General features: G+C 41.1%; 1 non-coding gene across 1 annotated transcript; it reads right to left on the minus strand.

Annotated features, from left to right (window-relative positions):
* Nucleotides 1–15,783: 15,783 nt before the first annotated feature.
* LOC133386417 (5S ribosomal RNA) lies at nucleotides 15,784–15,902 on the minus strand. Its single transcript, XR_009763163.1, has one exon. It is a non-coding gene; the product is annotated as a 5S ribosomal RNA (ribosomal RNA).
* Nucleotides 15,903–18,207: the final 2,305 nt, after the last annotated feature.

Below are 18,207 nucleotides of genomic sequence, written 5' to 3' on the forward strand. Positions count from 1 at the left end.
GTTTTTGGTGGTAATTCCTAGGCACAAAAACAAAACAACTGGACAATCCAAATATTAATATGCAAACAATTTGCATAATATGCAAATAATATGCAAATACTTTGCATAATATGCAAATTAGCCTGTCTGGATTTGTGGAACTGGAATATGGCAACCCTAATGAATCCCCCAAATTTTAGAGGAGAATCATGACCCACTCAAAGAACAAGTCTATTTACCTCCCCCAAATCCCTGTAATTGAAGTAGCCACAGAAAATAATTCATAATGATTAAAAGATGTCCATCAAAATGAAAGATCCACCTACCTCTCTACCCCCTTTCTTACCCCTCCCAAACCCTTGGACTCTGGACATTTCCCCGGTAAACTTGGTTTCATTTCTTGGTGGTGGCGGTGAAACAGCTGTGCTTCTTTTATTTTTGTTTTAAAGCTGAAGCCACAGAACCACTTAGAAGCTTAAGGAGGGCTTGTCCACTTTTAGTCACCTTGTTAATGGCACAATCCAACCCAGAAATGTGAGAACCTCCCCCAAATTATAGTGATTTGCCTTGTATTTTAGGGTACAAACAACCAATATATACCCTTATAATACTACTGCCACAATTGGACCAATGAGATCCCTAGCCGCTACTAGTTTCTGTAAGCCAAGGTAAAAAGATGTTTTCAGGTCCATTTGAAAATGTTCAGGGATGTGGCCTGCCTAATATTTTGTGGAACAGTATTCCATAATATTTGTTAAAAGTGGGGCCAAATATCACCCCCCCTTTCACAGGGCTGTTTGGGCTTTTCAGAATTGCTGACCCTTGTTGATAACATTTTGGAAGGTTTTTAAAAAATCCACACCAACATAAAGACTTGACGTGACACACAGTCTAATGTTAGATACCTGTTGCTGGGTGTACCATTGCAGAGTGCCAGTGCCATATCAAACATTTCAATGATCCCACATATCAACACAGCTAAAGCATATTAGGGAAAGCAGGGTCAGCTCATGTATGTAGTGTATTCAGCATGGCAGTGTGCAAGCTCGTGGCTCACTCCAATGTGGGCTGGGGTGTGCACTGGTTCTATGAGGAGGACTGGATGCCTGAAATAATCCAAGAAGCAAGCATGCTATTAAGACACAACCTCAGTGGATTAGGAACCTATCCTCCTATCATCCCTTTTGCATCCTGGCAGTGTCACAGAGTCAATATGAGGGTGGGTAAGAAGCTAGGAAGGGTATGAGTCCTAGGGAAGTTACAGTGCTGAACAGAGTAAGGAAATGGCACCAGGTGCAGGCGGGAGAGGGTCCTTGGCAAAATTGGTTGGTGGGCTTTCAGCTTAACTGGCTGTAGGGACATCTGTGAGCTGTCATTACATGTCTCACCATGCCACACCACATTGGAAGCATTGTGGGAAATATAAAGTGGGGGCTCGGAGATCAGGCATCAATACCAGTGGGTCCAGTGGGTCCTGCCAATTTTCTGTGGCCTCAGGTGCTGCCAGAAGGAGCTTGATGCTGACATTGGGCCTGAGCCAAAGCAAAGGAAGTGGTTTGGGGAAAGAGAATTAGAGGGAGGCACTCAGTCCCTAAATTCCCACCCCATCCTACTCATGCAGTTTCACAGGATCAAACAAATGTGATTTGTTTTAGTCAGATCACATATAATTTATCAAACACGTAACCATTGGCAAATCTAAAAATCCGCCATTTAATCAGATTTGGAGGTTAACTTTGAAGTTAGATTCTGAAACTGGATTACATTCTCCAGTTTTCCAATATATTTTTTCACCTACCAGATAATTGCAAATATTGCATGATAACCCTTTTAAAACATCCCTAATCAATTTTCATTGCACAGACTTTTTATCAAATCACTGGAAACCAAAGTGAAACACACATTCAATGAACTCAGCACTTGATAACAAAAAGCAGGTAGACAGGTAACAAGGCCCACTAATTTACATATTCAGTGCATGTTTTCAGGCTCCAATGATTCTTAATTAACATTCAATGACAGTTCCCTTAAATCAAGACTAAGCTTATACAAGAAACAATTAATTTAAAAGGATCTAAATCAGAACTAAACTAGAACAGATTTGATGGCTGATGGGATTAGTAAGGAAGGAGAAAGCATTAGCACAGCATTTAAAGGATTCTTGTTCAAATCTGGCTCTTGTCTGAAGTCATTAGCAACTATTATCATTTGGATTTCACAACAGCAGTGAGATGCGTTGGTAGTTCAAGGACCTGAAGGCCCCTGTTTTATTTTGACTTGCTTGCATAATTCTCGAGTTGAAGTGCTCAGTTTAGTTTCTTATAACACTAAGCTGGAAAAGGTTCAGAAAAGGGCAACCAAAATGATCAATGGACAGGAAAAACCTATGAGAAAAGGTTATAATGTTTGGGCCTTTTTATTTTGTAAAAAAGCTGAGTAAGGGTGGAGCACGATAGTTCTATAAAATTATGCATGGTGTAGAGAAAGTGCACACATCATACACAATTTTCTCATAACATAAGAACATAAGAACATAAGAAGAGCCTGCTGGATCAGGCCAGTGGCCCATCTAGTCCAGCATCCTGTTCTCACAGTGGCCAACCAGGTGTCTGGGGGAAGCCCGCAAGCAGGACCCGAGTGCAAGAACACTCTCCCCTCCTGAGGCTTCTGGCAACTGGTTTTCAGAAGCATGCTGCCTCTGACTAGGGTGGCAGAGCACAGCCATCATGGCTAGTAGCCATTGATAGCCCTGTCCTCCATGAATTTGTCTAATCTTCTTTTAAAGCCGTCCAAGCTGGTGGCCATTACTGCATCTTGTGGGAGCAAATTCCATAGTTTAACTATGCGCTGAGTAAAGAAGTACTTCCTTTTGTCTGTCCTGAATCTTCCAACATTCAGCTTCTTTGAATGTCGATGAGTTCTAGTATTATGAGAGAGGGAGAAGAACTTTTCTCTATCCACTTTCTCAATGCCATGCATAATTTTATACACTTCTATCATGTCTCCTCTGATCCGCCTTTTCTCTAAACTAAAAAGCCCCAAATGCTGCAACCTTTCCTCGTAAGGGAGTCGCTCCATCCCCTTGATCATTCTGGTTGCCCTCTTCTGAACCTTTTCCAACTCTATCATATCCTTTTTGAGATGAGGCGACCAGAACTGTACACAGTATTCCAAATGCGGCCGCACCATAGATTTATACAACGGCATTATGATATCGGCTTTTTTATTTTCAATACGTTTCCTAATTATCGCTAGCATGGAATTTGCCTTTTTCACAGCTGCTGCACACTGGGTCGACATTTTCATCGTGCTGTCCACTACAACCCCGAGGTCTCTCTCCTGGTCGGTCACCGCCAGTTCAGACCCCATGAGCGTATCTGTGAAATTCAGATTTTTTGCTCCAATATGCATAATTTTACACTTGTTTATATTGAATTGCATTTGCCATTTTTCCACCCATTCACTCAGTTTGGAGAGATCTTTTTGGAGCTCTTTGCAATCCCTTTTTGTTTTAACAACCCTGAACAATTTAGTGTCGTCAGCAAACTTGGCCACTTCACTGCTCAGTCCTAATTCTAGGTCATTAATGAACAAGTTGAAAAGTACAGGTCCCAATACCGATCCTTGAGGGACTCCACTTTCTACAGCCCTCCATTGGGAGAACTGTCCGTTTATTCCTACTCTCTACTTTGTGCTTCTTAACCAATTCCTTATCCACAAGAGGACCTCTCCTCTTATTCCATGACTGCTAAGCTTCCTCAGAAGTCTTTGGTGAGGTACCTTGTCAAACGCTTTTTGAAAGTCTAAGTACACTATGTCCACTGGATCACCTCTATCTATATGCTTGTTGACACTCTCAAAGAATTCTAATAGGTTACTGAGACAGGACTTTCCCTTGCAGAAGCCATGCTGGCTCTGCTTCAGCAAGGCTTGTTCTTCTATGTGCTTAGTTCATCTAGCTTTAATAATACTTTCTACCAGTTTTCCAGGGAGAGAAGTTAAGCTAACTGGCCTGTAATTTCCGGGATCCCCTCTGGATCCCTTTTTGAAGATTGGCGTTACATTTGCCACTTTCCAGTCCTCAGGCACGGAGGAGGACCCGAGGGACAAGTTACATATTTTAGTTAGCCGATCAGCAATTTCACATTTGAGTTCTTTGAGAACTCTCGGGTGGATGCCATCCGGGCCCGGTGATTTGTCAGTTTTTATATTGTCCATTAAGCCTAGAACTTCCTCTCTCGTTACCACTATTTGTCTCAGTTCCTCAGAATCCCTTCCTGCAAATGTTAGTTCAGGTTCAGGGATCATTTAGCTTCTCTGCAATCTCCTTATCGTTCTTTAGTACACCTTTGACTCCCTTATCATCCAAGGGTCCAATCGCCTACCTAGATGGTCTCCTGCTTTGAATGTATTTATAGAATTTTTTGTTGTTGGTTTTTATGTTCTTAGCAATGTGCTCCTCAAATTCTTTTTTAGCATCCCTTATTGTCTTCTTGCATTTCTTTTGCCAGAGTTTGTGTTCTTTTTTATTTTCTTCATTCGGACAAGACTTCCATTTTCTGAAGGAAGACTTTTTGCCTCTAAGAGCTTCCTTGACTTTGCTCGTTAACCATGCTGGCATCTTCTTGGCCCTGGCAGTACCTTTTCTGATCTGCGGTATGCACTCCAGTTGAGCTTCTAATATAGTGTTTTTAAACAACTTCCAAGCATTTTCGAGTGATGTGACCCTCTGGACTTTGTTTTTCAGCTTGCTTTTTACCAATCCCCTCATTTTTGTGAAGTTTCCTCTTTTGAAGTCAAATGTGACCGTGTTGGATTTTCTTGGCAATTGGCCAGTTACATGTATGTTTAATTTAATAGCACTGTGTTCACTGCTCCCAATCGGTTCAACAACACTTACATCTTGCTCCAGGTCCCAGTCCCCACTGAGGATTAAGTCCAGGGTTGCCGTCCCTCTGGTCAATATTAGAATTCAGGGACATCAAATGAAGCTGAATGTTGGAAATTTTGGGACAGACGAAAGAACTTCTTTACACAGTGCATACTTAAACTAGGGAATGTGCTATGCTTTGCCTCCATTGTGGGAGGCAGTATGTCTCTGAATACCAGTGGCTTGAAATCACAGTGGGGAGACTGCTGTTGTGCTCAGGTTCTGCTTTTCCGGTTCTCATAGGCATCTGCTTGACAACTGTGAGAACAGGATGCTGGGAGGGTAGGGCTGGTGTGTGTGCTTGGGTGGAAGGAATAGCAGGAGCGCTCCTTGGTGGTTGTTTTTTCCCACTTGCCCAGGTATACTACTTAAACGTGCCTGAGAATCGCACGAGCTGAAGGGTGGGAGCAAAAGGGCTCTCATCCAGTGGCTCTCAGCGGAAAGTAAGCAGCTGGAGCAGAAGACAGAGAGGATAAGAATGGTGTGTCAATCCAAGCAGGAAGCGTATGGAGACACAGGAGAAGACTTAAGCAGCTCTAGTATGTTGGTGGTGGCTGAGTTTTTGGTACACCAGCCTTCTAGAGGCATGGACGGGCATGTAGTTGTTGGGAGTTAACTGTTTGATGGAATTGTACCACTTTAGCTCTTTATGGTTTTGATTAGATCCTTTTGGAGTATTGGTTCTGTAGTCTTATTACTGATATAGATATATTATGGTTTTATATTTTATTGATGTTTGTTTATATTTAATTATGTTATATATGGTTTGATTTGTATTTTGTAATGATGTGATTATATTGTAAGTTACCATTTTGTAATGATGTGACTTATTTGTATGTAAACTGCATTGACGTCACTGGTGCCAAAAGCAGTACATAGCGCTTAATACCAAAGTTTCTAAGTGGGTACAATAAGATTACAAAAAAATATGGTGGATAAAATCAATTCAAATTAATCATAAAAACAGTCTTGCATGGTCTACTTTCCACCATTTCTTAAAATTTACAAACCAAAAATCTATTCTCAATAACTCCTAACCATTAGGAGTTTGTTCTTATTATTAGCAACTGTATTGAATAAAGAATTTATATTGATTTTTGCTGAAATATAAACCACTGAGATTTTTTGAAATATAAAGTGGTATACAAGATAGATAGATAAATAAATAAATAAATAAAATAATAAATTAGGCATAACTAATCTGTGTTGAGTGATCCTGAATTTGTGCTCTTGCTTCAGAACAAAAGTAGTACCTTCCTATTTAGGGTCCACATGTAAGAATCCCAGGGATCAGCTGACTTTTGGTGATCTATGAGAACCTGGCCAGTAGCAATGGTCCACAGGTAGACCACTCAGTACAAAACCCCATTCTTGCAGTTCCTTAGATTATTGGAGAACTGTTTTGGTGGAAAGGAAGGTCCATAGCTTTGTGAAAGAGCATTCTCTGGCATAAGCTATTCCCTAGTTAAGAGACTATGAGGCAGTAGTGCTGGGAAAAGATCCAAGAAAGCTGCAGCTAGTTGTGAACAGTGGTGAGAAAAATGGGTTAGAAAATATCCCCAGAATAAATTTCAATAAAAGGTGATATTTTTTCCTAATATAACAGATTACATAAAAAATTAGGGTTGCCAGGTCAGGAGCATCCCAAACTCTGAGATTTCAGGGGCGGGCCCAAGTGATGTCATTAAGTATGATACATTAAGCATCAACCACAGTTGCTTGGAGCATACAATTCAAACAAAAACATTTCTCTGATTGGAAATTAAGATAGAAATCTTAGCTCAAAGATGGAGCCTGGGTAGGGAACATTTCATCTAGCCTACTTGCTTCTGGCAAGAAGGGTTTCAGTGCCCTCAGGCCAGGACAGTCACCAGAAGGTCATTGTAAGAAGACAGGAGCTTACTGTTATGGAGGTGTAAGATGGGAGCACACTAAGAGTAAAGATGGGTGCCCCTGAAGGCTGTAATTCTAAACACACTGACTAAGCCCCATAGAACTCAATATGACTTACTTCTGAATAGATATGGTTTAGATTGTGCTGTTGGTAAAGCTTGACTAGGGATCCTCTGTAAAGATATCCATATTCAAGTAGGGTTGGCAACCCCCTGCTTGGAATGCCTTGCTCCTACCTTTCAACATGGCTGCTCCAAACTTCTGTACGGTTTGATAAATGAGTAAGAAGATTCTCTACCCTTTTCTGTCTGCCCTGTGGGCTGCTATAAACTCACTTTGACAGCCAACCTAATTCCAGTGAGTAATAATTCACAGAGAGAAAACACACATAGTTTGATCTACCTTCACAGACAGCAGCTTGGAAACAACAATTGCAGCCACTCTTCCCAGTATGTGAATTCTCTTTTACTACTATTGGGCAAGAAACAAACAGCCATGCAACCAACAAGGTGCATTATCAGTGGGTTTAACGGGGTTGAGCTGAGCGCATGGAACCACTGTTGTTGCTTCTATGGCTGTAAGGGAGTGAGGTTAAAGGTAAATGAAATACAAACAGAAAAAGAAAAAGAAAAGAGAGTGATGATTTCCTAAATGCAATACCATACCAACCACAACAAAATTCCTATGAGTAAGGCAGAAAACTCAGCATCCCACAACCAGTCAGGATTCCTAACCAAAAACCAAAACTAAAAAAATCCTAGCAGCCAGTCACCCAAGGTCACAGAAATCCCCATGCAACACAATCTGACCACGGGGGCTGCAGTTAGTGCAGAATGCTGTGGCACAATGGCTGACATGAGTGAGACCCTGTCAGCACATAATACCTCTGCTCTGAAATCTTCATTGGTTGCCGATTTCCTGCCAGACCAAGTTCAAGGTGTGCTTTCCGTGTTACAGGTGCCACACAGTACTTGTTCTGCTCTTGTAAGAAATCAGTCCTTTAGTGTGGCAGCACCTACTCCTTGGAACTCCCTGCCTATTGACGTTAGGCTGACACATTCATTGTACACTTTTAAGCACTTGCTAAAAGCATTTGATGAAGGACCCCTTAAGCACTCTGGCCCCACGCAATTTGGGCCCTTGAAAAATGATGAAGGAAAAATGAATTTCTTTTCCCTCATTCACACACAACAGGCATTAAAGCAGGCCTGTGTGTAGGGAAAGAGGAAAAGGTCAATCTCACCTTGCTGCAAATTCCTGAGCTCTTTTCTGTGCCAAAATTGGCTAATGCATGACCGCAGATCATTAATTCGGTATTGTTTTACAATCTCTTGATTAATATACTTTTTACTATTTGATCTTGGGAAAGAGGTCTTCTGATCTCATATACTACAGAGCAATGGCCTCAGCTAAGGGAAGTCTTCATAGTGGAATCAAAGAGAGCTTGATACTGATTTTTTTTACAATGGCATGATGTGTATAATCTTATTTCATAAATATAATGTGTGTTCTCGAGGTGAGAGGTATTCTGAGGTGGGCTGCCTCCTTCATCCCTCTGTGTTTGATGAGGAGTGGCTGGCTCAGAGTTATCCCTTTTCCTTTACTGTGTTTCCTAATCATTCTTTTATGTTGTGTGATTTTCAGCTATAATATGGTGATTTAAAATTAATCTTTCTCTATATTAGTGAATTATAAGTGGAATTTCATATAGAATTTCCAATCACTCTAAAGAGAACCAAAACTTGGCCTTGCCTCATGGTATCACTCAAAGGAACATGTTATAACTTCCTAGAGATGTTCCTGACCAGCTTGACTGATCAGGAGCCATGACAAAATGGAATGTATAGTACAAAATCATCAGTAACTATGACAGCAGAATAGGGGTAATATCAGTCAAGGGGACAGATTGACATCATTCTACAAACAGAACAACACAATGAGATGGAAGGTATCTGTAAAATTATGAATATGCATGTATTCATTAAAATAAAGCTATCTGGTTGGTTGGAAATATTTCAAGAGGGAAGAAATCTTATGCGATTGGTAAACTAATGTCACATGTGTATTCAATAAGGTATAAAGGATCTGTGCATACTGTACCTCATTGCAGTCCTCTCCAGACTTTCTGGGGGGACTGACCCTGCATGTGCTTGTAAGAAATAAAGGCCTATGTTTTTGCTTTAAGTCTGTGTCTTTTAATTACTAAAGGACCCCTAGCAAAAGATCCCACAGGAGAAAATAAAAAATTCTCCATCGCATTTTTGTTTAGGCAAGTCTACCTAGGCACATAGAAGTTATTGTGTTTTTATCTGTTTTTAATTCATTGTTAGTGTTATTATTTTGAATGTTTTTAAATACCTGTCTTTAACTGTTTTTGCCAATAATTTTATTGTTTTAATTCCTTCTGTCAACTGCTTTGAGATTTTTTACAATAAAGCAGTATATAAATGTTGTAAATAGAACACATAAATAAATGTTGGAGTCACTGTGGCCCTTGGGTCTCTTTCCACTTTTAGGAACAAAGGAATCTGCCATTTGGTACCATCTAGTTCAGTACTGATGACATGGACTAGCATTGGCTGTCCATGGTTCCCGGCAATAGTCTTTTCCAGAAGTCGAATTTTGGACCTTTGCATGCAAAGCATATGACCTACCACTGAGCTACAGCCCTTCCCTTGTTTTAAAAAAGTATCTTTTAAAATTGTTCTTTTGAATTCACTAATGAATGAACATCATACCTAGGGCAGATTCACACCATTCATTTAAAGCACATTCAACACACATTTGAAGCAAATGATTTGAAGCAAATCATGGGAAGTGTAGTTTGGTATAAGGGTGGTGGGAACTGTGAGGAGGAAGCTACATTTCCCAGGATTCTTTAGGGGAAGTCATGTGCTGGAGATGAAGAAATATTTATATAAGCATGACTGTCAAAGATGCTTATTATTTACACAACCTGTAAAGATATTTGTAGTACAATCCTATGTTTGTTTACTCACAAGCAAGTCCCAATGAATTCAATGGGACTTACTCAAACAGGGAAGCGTGCACAAAACTGCAATCTCAAGGGATAAGAGATTTCACTCACCCATCCCAAAATTCAGAATCATGCCACTTTATCTGTTTTGCAACTGTTTTTACTTGTTTTTACTTGTTTTTATGGTTAAAGGGATTTTCCTGTTGTGAGCTGTCTTGGTCTCCAATCACCAACCTTACTTCACAGGGTTGTCGGGAAGACTCCATATACACACACACAGTAGAGATGTAAAAATACACAAATCCCAAATAATAGTTTATTGTCAAAACCAGTTGGTCATTGCAGAACATTTTCTTAAAAAAATAAAATCAGTATTAGTTTCCTACATAATAAAAGCAGTGATACCTATGTAAGCCCTGCCTAATTGTGTTAAAAATAGGACTGGAGGGGGAGAGACAGATTTACAACACAAACACAATTCTTTTACTATGTTCATTCAAAAGTCCCATTAATTTACAGCACCATCCTATCCATGTCTACTCAAAAGTAAGTCCTATTGAATTCAATGGGGTTTACTCTGGGTAGGTGGAATTAACATTGCAGCTTTACTTCCAGAAAAGCAAGTACTGGATTAAAGCTTCATATTGGGAAGGTTTTCAAAACATTGCCCTCTTCAACAGCCCAGGAAAATTTAAACTTGTTTGACTTCTGCACACAATAGAGAAAATGACTGAAAACTATATACTTACTCAATTTATGAAACAACAGTTTTCAAGCCTTGCAATGTGGTCTTGGTACTGCCTGTAGGTCAACACTAATTGGCTACAAACCTGAAAGGGGGGTGGGTTAGAGCAGCCAGCTACGAGCTGGTTTAACAGACATTGCAGGAGGGGCCTGATGTTTTGGTGTATATCTTGAGAACCAGACCACCTAGAAACTTAATTTTTTAAAAAATGAAAGCTGGGAGTCCGGACAGTAAGGTGACTTACACGGAGACCCACAGAGCACCCCAAAAGTCCAGAGTCTCCGGGTGAAAACTGGACACTTTGCAACCATATAAAAATAGATGGACCAAAATAGCCTGACAAAGTATAAGAAAACAATCATGTAAATCTTTTATGAGTAGGAAATCATCAGCAGAAAATAAGGCTTCTTCACTGATTTTGGTCTTGAGGAGAAACATTAGATAAATTCATAGGAGGAAATTTAATTTTTCTTTCCTTCTGCACTTGAGCAAGGGAGATGACTTATAAATTTATTGCTTAGTCATGTTCTTGAAAAGTGATGATGGAATCATCTACATCCATTGCAGAACAAACATTATCTAATGCTTTTTCTCTTTATGGTAGAAATTCTGCAATACATAATTAACTAATTTTCTGCTACAAGAGGTGGTGATGGCCACTGGTTTAGAAAGTCTTTAAAGGGGTATTAAACAAATCCACAGAGATGCCAGGTCCTCTCACTACTCTGTCTGTTTTTTTAAAAGCTCAATGTGCGGGCGGCCTTGTGCACACATCCACACCAAAACCAATTATTTTCTAGGTCAGAAAAGGGAGAGTTAGGCCAAATTCCCAAGTTGGTCAAACTCTTCCTAGTTTGGAGGCATCTTAGGGGACTGGGGTGACTTTGGATTCTTCAGACCAAAGCCAATTCCCAGCTCTTCCCTGAAGTACCCCCAAACTACCCCTGACACATCCTCTTTTCAGCTGTACCAACTTAAGAGTGTCAGGGATGGTAGGCCCAGGAAATCGGATGCTTTTGGGCCAGCAGCAGGGAGGGAAAAGATACCATCTCAGATCTCCCTCTCTAGCATTGAAATGCTGTCTCTGATATCAGAGCAGAGTACAACCCCATCCAAAGCAGGCAACTGACCAATTATCTGAACTAGGGAACCACCAACCCACAGCACCTCCGTCTTGCTAGGATTCAGACTCAGTTTATTGGCCCTCATCCTGCCCACCACCAAGTCCAGGCAGCGGTCCAGGGCTTGCACAGCCTCTCCCAATTCAGATGTTACAGAGAAATAGAGCTGGGTATCATCAGCATACTGCTGACACCTTGCCCCAAAGCTGCTGATGACCGCTCCCAAGGGTTTCATATAGATGTTAAACAGCATGGGGGACAAGATGGTACTCTGTGGCACCCCACAACACAACTGCCAGGGGGCCGAAAGACAGTCACCCAATGCTATTCTCTGAGAACAACCCTGGAGAGAGGATTGGAACCACTGTAAAACAGTGCCTCCCATTCCCATCTCACCAAGTCAGCTCAGAAGGATACCATGGTCAATTGTATCAAAAGCCGCTGAGAGATCAAGTAAGAGTAACAGGGTCACACTCCCCCTGTCCTTCTCCTGATAAAGGTCATCCATCAGGGCGACCAAGGCCAATTCAGTCCCATAACCAGGACTGAACCCAGACTGGGATGGGTCAAGATAATCTGTTTCATCCAAGAGTACTTGCAGTTGCTGCCCCATGACCCTCTCAATCACCTTCCCTAAGAAGAGGTTATTTGCAACCGGTTGGTAGTTGTCAGAAACCAATGGGTCCAGGGTGGGCTTTTTCAGGAGTGGTCGGATCACCATCTCTTTCAAGGCGGCTGGAACCACTTCCTCCCGCAATGATGTGTTGACCACACCTTGGTTCCACTCAGTCAAACCCCCTCGGCAAGCTTTAATAAGCCAAGAAGGGCAAGGGTCGAGAGGACACATTGCTGGCCGCATCAGTGCAAGCAACTTGTCCATGTCTTCGGGCTGGATGAACTGAAACCATTCCCAAGAAGTTGCAGCAGACATTGCACTGGATACCTCATTGGACACTACAGTAGATGTGGATGGGGCATCAAGACTGCTACGGAGGCAAGCAACTTTACCCTCAAAGTGACTTGCAAACAATTCACAGTGGGCCTCCGAAGGGTCTAAAACTCCATTTCCTGGAGTTGATGTCAACAGACCCCTGACAATATGGTAAAGCTCCACCAGACGGCTACTTGAGGATGCGATGGAGGCAGAGAAGTGGGCCTTCTTCGCCGCCCTCACAGCCACACAGTAGGCATGGTTATGATGTTTTACTCATGCCCAATCAGCCTCACAGCACGACTTTTGCCACTTGCGCTCTAGCCATCGTCCAGCCTGTTTCATTGCCCTTAGCTCACTGGTGTACCAAGGTGCACGCTGGGCTCCACAATGTCAGAGAGGGTGCTCGGGGGCAACTGTGTCAAGAGCCTGATGCACCTTGCTGTTCCACAGCATGACAAGGGCTTCAACAGGTCCATCTGCTCTATCTACTGGGAACTCCTCCAGGGTGTTCAGAAACCCATTGGATTCCATTACGCTCCGGGGCGGACTATCTTAATCTGTCCACCACCCCTGCAGGGAAGGATTGGAGCCATAAGTCTAAACTTCATCAGGAAGTGGTCTGACCATGACAATGTTGTGACATCCACCCTCCCCTATCTCCAGACCACCCCTTTCTCCATCTGGACCAAAAACCAAGTCCAGAGTGTGCCCTGCCCTATGTGTTGGGCCAGTAACAACTTGATACAGTCCCATGGTCGTCATGGAGGCCATGAAGTCCCGAGCCGGAACATTAGAGGTAGCCTCAGCATGGACATTGAAATCACCCAGCGCTATCGTTCTGGGCTCCTCCAACACCACAGCCTAGAAGGCCTCTGCCAACTTGGTCAGAGAAGCTGCCGGGCAGCAGGGTGGACAATACACTAGCAGCAACCCTAGTTTACTGTCTCCTTGGCCCAACACTAGGTGCAGGCCCTCACAGTCAGCTCCAAGACAGAGTGGTTTCCTGGTGACAGTGATGGAAGTTCTGTAGACCACAGCAACTCCTCCCCCCATCCCTGCAGCTTGCACTGGTGTTGCACCGAGTATCCAGGTGGGCAAAGTTGGGTCAGATCAACTCCTCCAAGCTCACACCAAATGCACACCAAATCGGCACCTTCATCCACAATCAAATCATGGATGAGAGTGGTCTTATTGTGTCCAGATCTGGCATTAAACAACACACACAGGCCAGTGGGCACAGCCTGTGTTATTATTGTGGAATAATGGCACTGATTGTTCTGCAGAATAGTGTCCAATTGACATGAGGAGTGTCTCAGTATGCATAAGATAAAACCATGGGAGGTGAAATATATTCTAGCAAAATTCTAGGTGTGCTCTATGTTTTCAATTGACTTAAATGAAGTGGTTTAAACATAGCAGGCTGAAAACATGCATCCTCTTTTTTCCAACAGCTAGAGTCATTGCTGAAGTAGCAACATTTTGTAATTAGTCTGATTACAAATTAAACTGCAGTTTCAGATTCAACTGTTAATGCACCCAAAATAAAAATAAAACATAACCTCCAATTTGAAACACAAAAGACTGTCTTTACCATCATATGACATTGACCAATAAAAAGGCTTTGAAATTAATAAAAATAAATTTGACATAGATTTCTAGGATGAACAATGAGGGAAATACAATTTTCTAGTTTAGATTCTCTGTAGAAACATTAGCAACACAGGAAAGAAGCAAAGTAAGAAGAACACCAACAAACATACAAAAATGTAATTCTCCATCTTTGGAGATGGCAGGTGTTGCCACCACTCCCCATATGCTCAGAGGCACATGTTACCAAATTCTTCTAGCAAGTGGATCAGACTGTGAAAGACCAACCCAATTTGTGTTTGCATTTTAACCAATTTGTAGGGCAGTACAATATCTAGAGAGGAGGTCAGGTCTCCTGCTCCCTTGGTGCATTCACTATAGCTGCCCAATTTCCCTGCTTGTTAAAGTTGGATAGAAATATCTATGGGCTATAGTTACATTCTTAAACTGCAACGTTTTTTGCATAGTAGTGAATTTATTTTACAGCCCATGGGACACTCTCCCATGTCACAGGACTGCAGCCTTAATGTTGATCAGATATAGGATTTTTTTTTTAAAAAAATAGTGTTTACACTACATAGAAATGGATATCAACAAATAAAAAGCAGAACAGAGAGGTACAAGTAATCACTTTGTTGTTGTTTTGTGCTTTCAAGTCGATTATGACTTATGGTGGCCCTATGAATCAGTGACCTCCAAGAGCATCTGTCATGAACCACCCTGCTCAGATCTTGTAAGTTCAGGTCTGTGGCTTCCTTTATGGAACCAATCCATCTCTTGTTTGGCCTTCCTCTTTTTCTACTCCCTTCTGTTTTTCCTAGCATTATGGTCTTTTCTAGGGAATCATGTCTTCTCCTTATGTGTCCAAAGTATGATAACCTCAGTTTCATCATTTTAGCTTCTAGTGACAGTTCTGGTTTAATTTGTTCTAACACCCAATTATTTGTCTCTTTTGCAGTCCATGGTATGCACAAAGCTCTCTAATACCACATTTCAAATGATTTGATTTTTCTCTTATCCACTTTTTTCACTGTCCAACTTTCACATCCATACATAGAGATCGGGAATACCATGGTCTAAATGATCCTGACTTTAGTGTTCAGTGACACATTTTTGCATTTGAGGACCTTTTCTAGTTCTCTCATAGCTGCCCTCCCCAGTCCTAGCCATCTTCTGATTTCTTGACTGTTGTCTCTATTTTGATTACTGACTATGTCAAGGTATTAATAATCCTTGACAAGTTCAATGTCCTCGTTGTCAACTTTAAAGTTACACAAATGTTTGGTGTCATTAGTCTTTTTGATGTTGAGCTTTAGTCCTGCTTTTGTGCTTTCCTCTTTAACTTTCATCAGCATTCATTTCAAATCATTACTGGTTTCTGCTAGTAGTATGGTATTGTCTGCATATGTTAAATCATTGCTATTTCTCCCTCCAATTTTCACACCTCCTTCATTTTGGTCCAATCCCACTTTCCGTATGATATGTTCTGCGTATTGTTGTTGTTATATGCCTTCAAGTTGATTATGACTTATGGTGGCCCTATGAATCTTTTTGGATATATTCATAGGGTTTTCATGGTAGAGGTATTCAGAGGTGGCTTACCATTGCCTTCCTCTAAGCCTATGGCACCCGGTATTCCCAGGCGGTCTCCCATCCAACTACTAACCAGGCCTGACCCTGCTTAGCTTCTGAGATCAGACGAGATCGGGCGTGTTCAGGGTAGTATGGCCATTGTTCTGCATATAGATTAAACAAACAGGGTGATAAAATACACCCCTGTCTCATACCCTTTCCGATGGGGAACCAATCAGTTTTTCCATATTGTGTCCTTACAGTAAGCTCTTGTCCAGACTATTGGTTGCGCATCAGGACAATCATGCTGTGGCACCCCCATTTCTTTTAAAGCATTCCATAGTTTTTCATGATCTACACAGTCAAAGGCTTTGCTGTAGTCTATAAAGCACAGGGTGACTTTCTTCTGAAATTCCTTGGTCCGTTCCATTATCCAATGGATGTTTGTGACATGATCTCTGGTACCTCTTCCCTTTCTAAATCTAGCTTAGACATCTGGCATTTCTCACTTGATATATGGTATGAGCCTTGAGCATTACTTTACTTGCATGGGATATTACGGCAATAGTTTGATAATTACTGCATTCTCTGGGATCCCCTTTCTTTGGAATTGGGATGTATATTGAATGCTTCCAGTCTGTGGGCCATTGTTTAGTTTTCCATTTTTCTTGACAAATTTTTGTCAAAATTTGGACAGATTCAGTCTCAGTATCTTGTAGCAAATTTGTTGCTGTGCCATCTGTTCCTGGTGATTTGTTTTTTCCAAGTATTTTAAGAGCAGCTTTCACCTCACATTCTAAAATTACTGGTTCTTAACATATATGGTTCTTCCATGAATGAATCTGTCATCCTGGCCTCTCTTTTATAGAGTTCTTCAGTGTATTGCTTCCATCTTCCTTTTATTTCATCTTGGCCAGTCAGTGTGTTTCCCTGTTGATTGTTCAACATCCCTACTCGTGGTTTAAATTTCCCTTTAATTTCTCTAATCTTTTGGAATAAGGCTCTTGTTCTAATTTTTTTGTTCTCCTCTATTTCTATACAATAACTATTGTAATAGTTCTCTTTGTCCCTACATACTAGTCACTGTATTATTCATAATCACTGGAATGCAAAAGTAGGGAACAGTGAAGAACTAGGAACTGTGGGAAAATGGGGCTTAGGAGATAGAAATGAAGCAGGGTTTTTACCATGTTTCTATCTCCTTTTGCTTTTGCTTTCCTTCTTTCTTTAACCATTTTAAGAATTTCTTCACTGAGGTCTTTCTCTCTTTTTAACTGGAGGTATTGTCTTTTTGCATTCTTCCCTGATAAATGTCTCTGACTTCACTATATAGTTCTTTTTGGTTCTCTGTCAATTAAGTTTAAAGCCTCAAATCTGTTCCTTATTTGATCTTTATATTCTTCTGGGATGTTATTCAAATTGAATTTTGCATTATGATTGCTTTGTTCTTCTTTAGCTTTACTCTGATTTTTGATATTACCAGTTCATGATCTGTACTGCAGTCTGCTCCTGGTCTTGCTTTTGCAGAGAGTATGGAACTTCTCCATCTTCTGCTACCAATTACATAATCAATTTGATTCCGATATTGACCATTTGGTGATGTCCACGTGTATAGTCGTCTTTTCAGTTGCTCAAAAAATGTGTTTGCAAGAAACAAATGATTGGCTTCACAGACTTCAATAAGTCTTTCTCCTTCTTCATTTCTATCTTCTAAGCCCTATTTTCTCACAGTTCCTAGTTCTCGTCTGTTCCTTACTTTTGCATTCCAGTCCTCCATGATTATCAGCGCATGTTTTGGTGTGTAATCAATTTCTTCCTGTACTTCTGTGTAAAATCTCTCCAATCTTTCTTCCTCTTCTTCTGTGTTTACCATTGAAGCGTAGACTTGGATGATGGTTATGTTAATAGGTTTCCCATTTAATCTCATTGATATAACTTGCTCAGACCTTGCGTTGTAGCTCCTAATAGCTTTTGCTACATCATTTCTCACTATTAAAGCAACCCCATTTCTTCTTAATGTCTCATTTCCTGCACAAAATATTTTGTAGTTTCCTGATTGCAAGTGTCCCATTCCCATCCATTTTAATTCACTCACGCCAAGTATTACAATACTTAATGTTAATCTTTCTTGCTTGAAATGTCGACCATTTCTTGCTTGACAGTTTCTAACTTTCCCTGGTTCATGCTTCTCACATTCCATGTTCCTATTGTGTGCGTTGTACAACTCCGGACTCTCCTTTTGCATCTGTGCATATCAGCCTCTGTACTTCCTTTCAGCTTTGACCCAGCTGCATCATTAGTCACAGCCAGAGCTTGGAAAAGTTACTTTTTTTGAACTACAACTCCCATCAGCCTCAGCCAGCATGGCCACTGGATTGGGCTGATGGGAGTTGTAGTTCAAAAAAGTAACTTTTCCAAGCTCTGGTCACAGCGCTTCTCGTACTTGTCCTTTGTTCTTCCCCAGTAGCT

The sequence above is a fragment of the Rhineura floridana genome, chromosome 5 (assembly GCF_030035675.1).
Source record: "Rhineura floridana isolate rRhiFlo1 chromosome 5, rRhiFlo1.hap2, whole genome shotgun sequence".
NCBI lineage: Eukaryota > Metazoa > Chordata > Lepidosauria > Squamata > Rhineuridae > Rhineura > Rhineura floridana.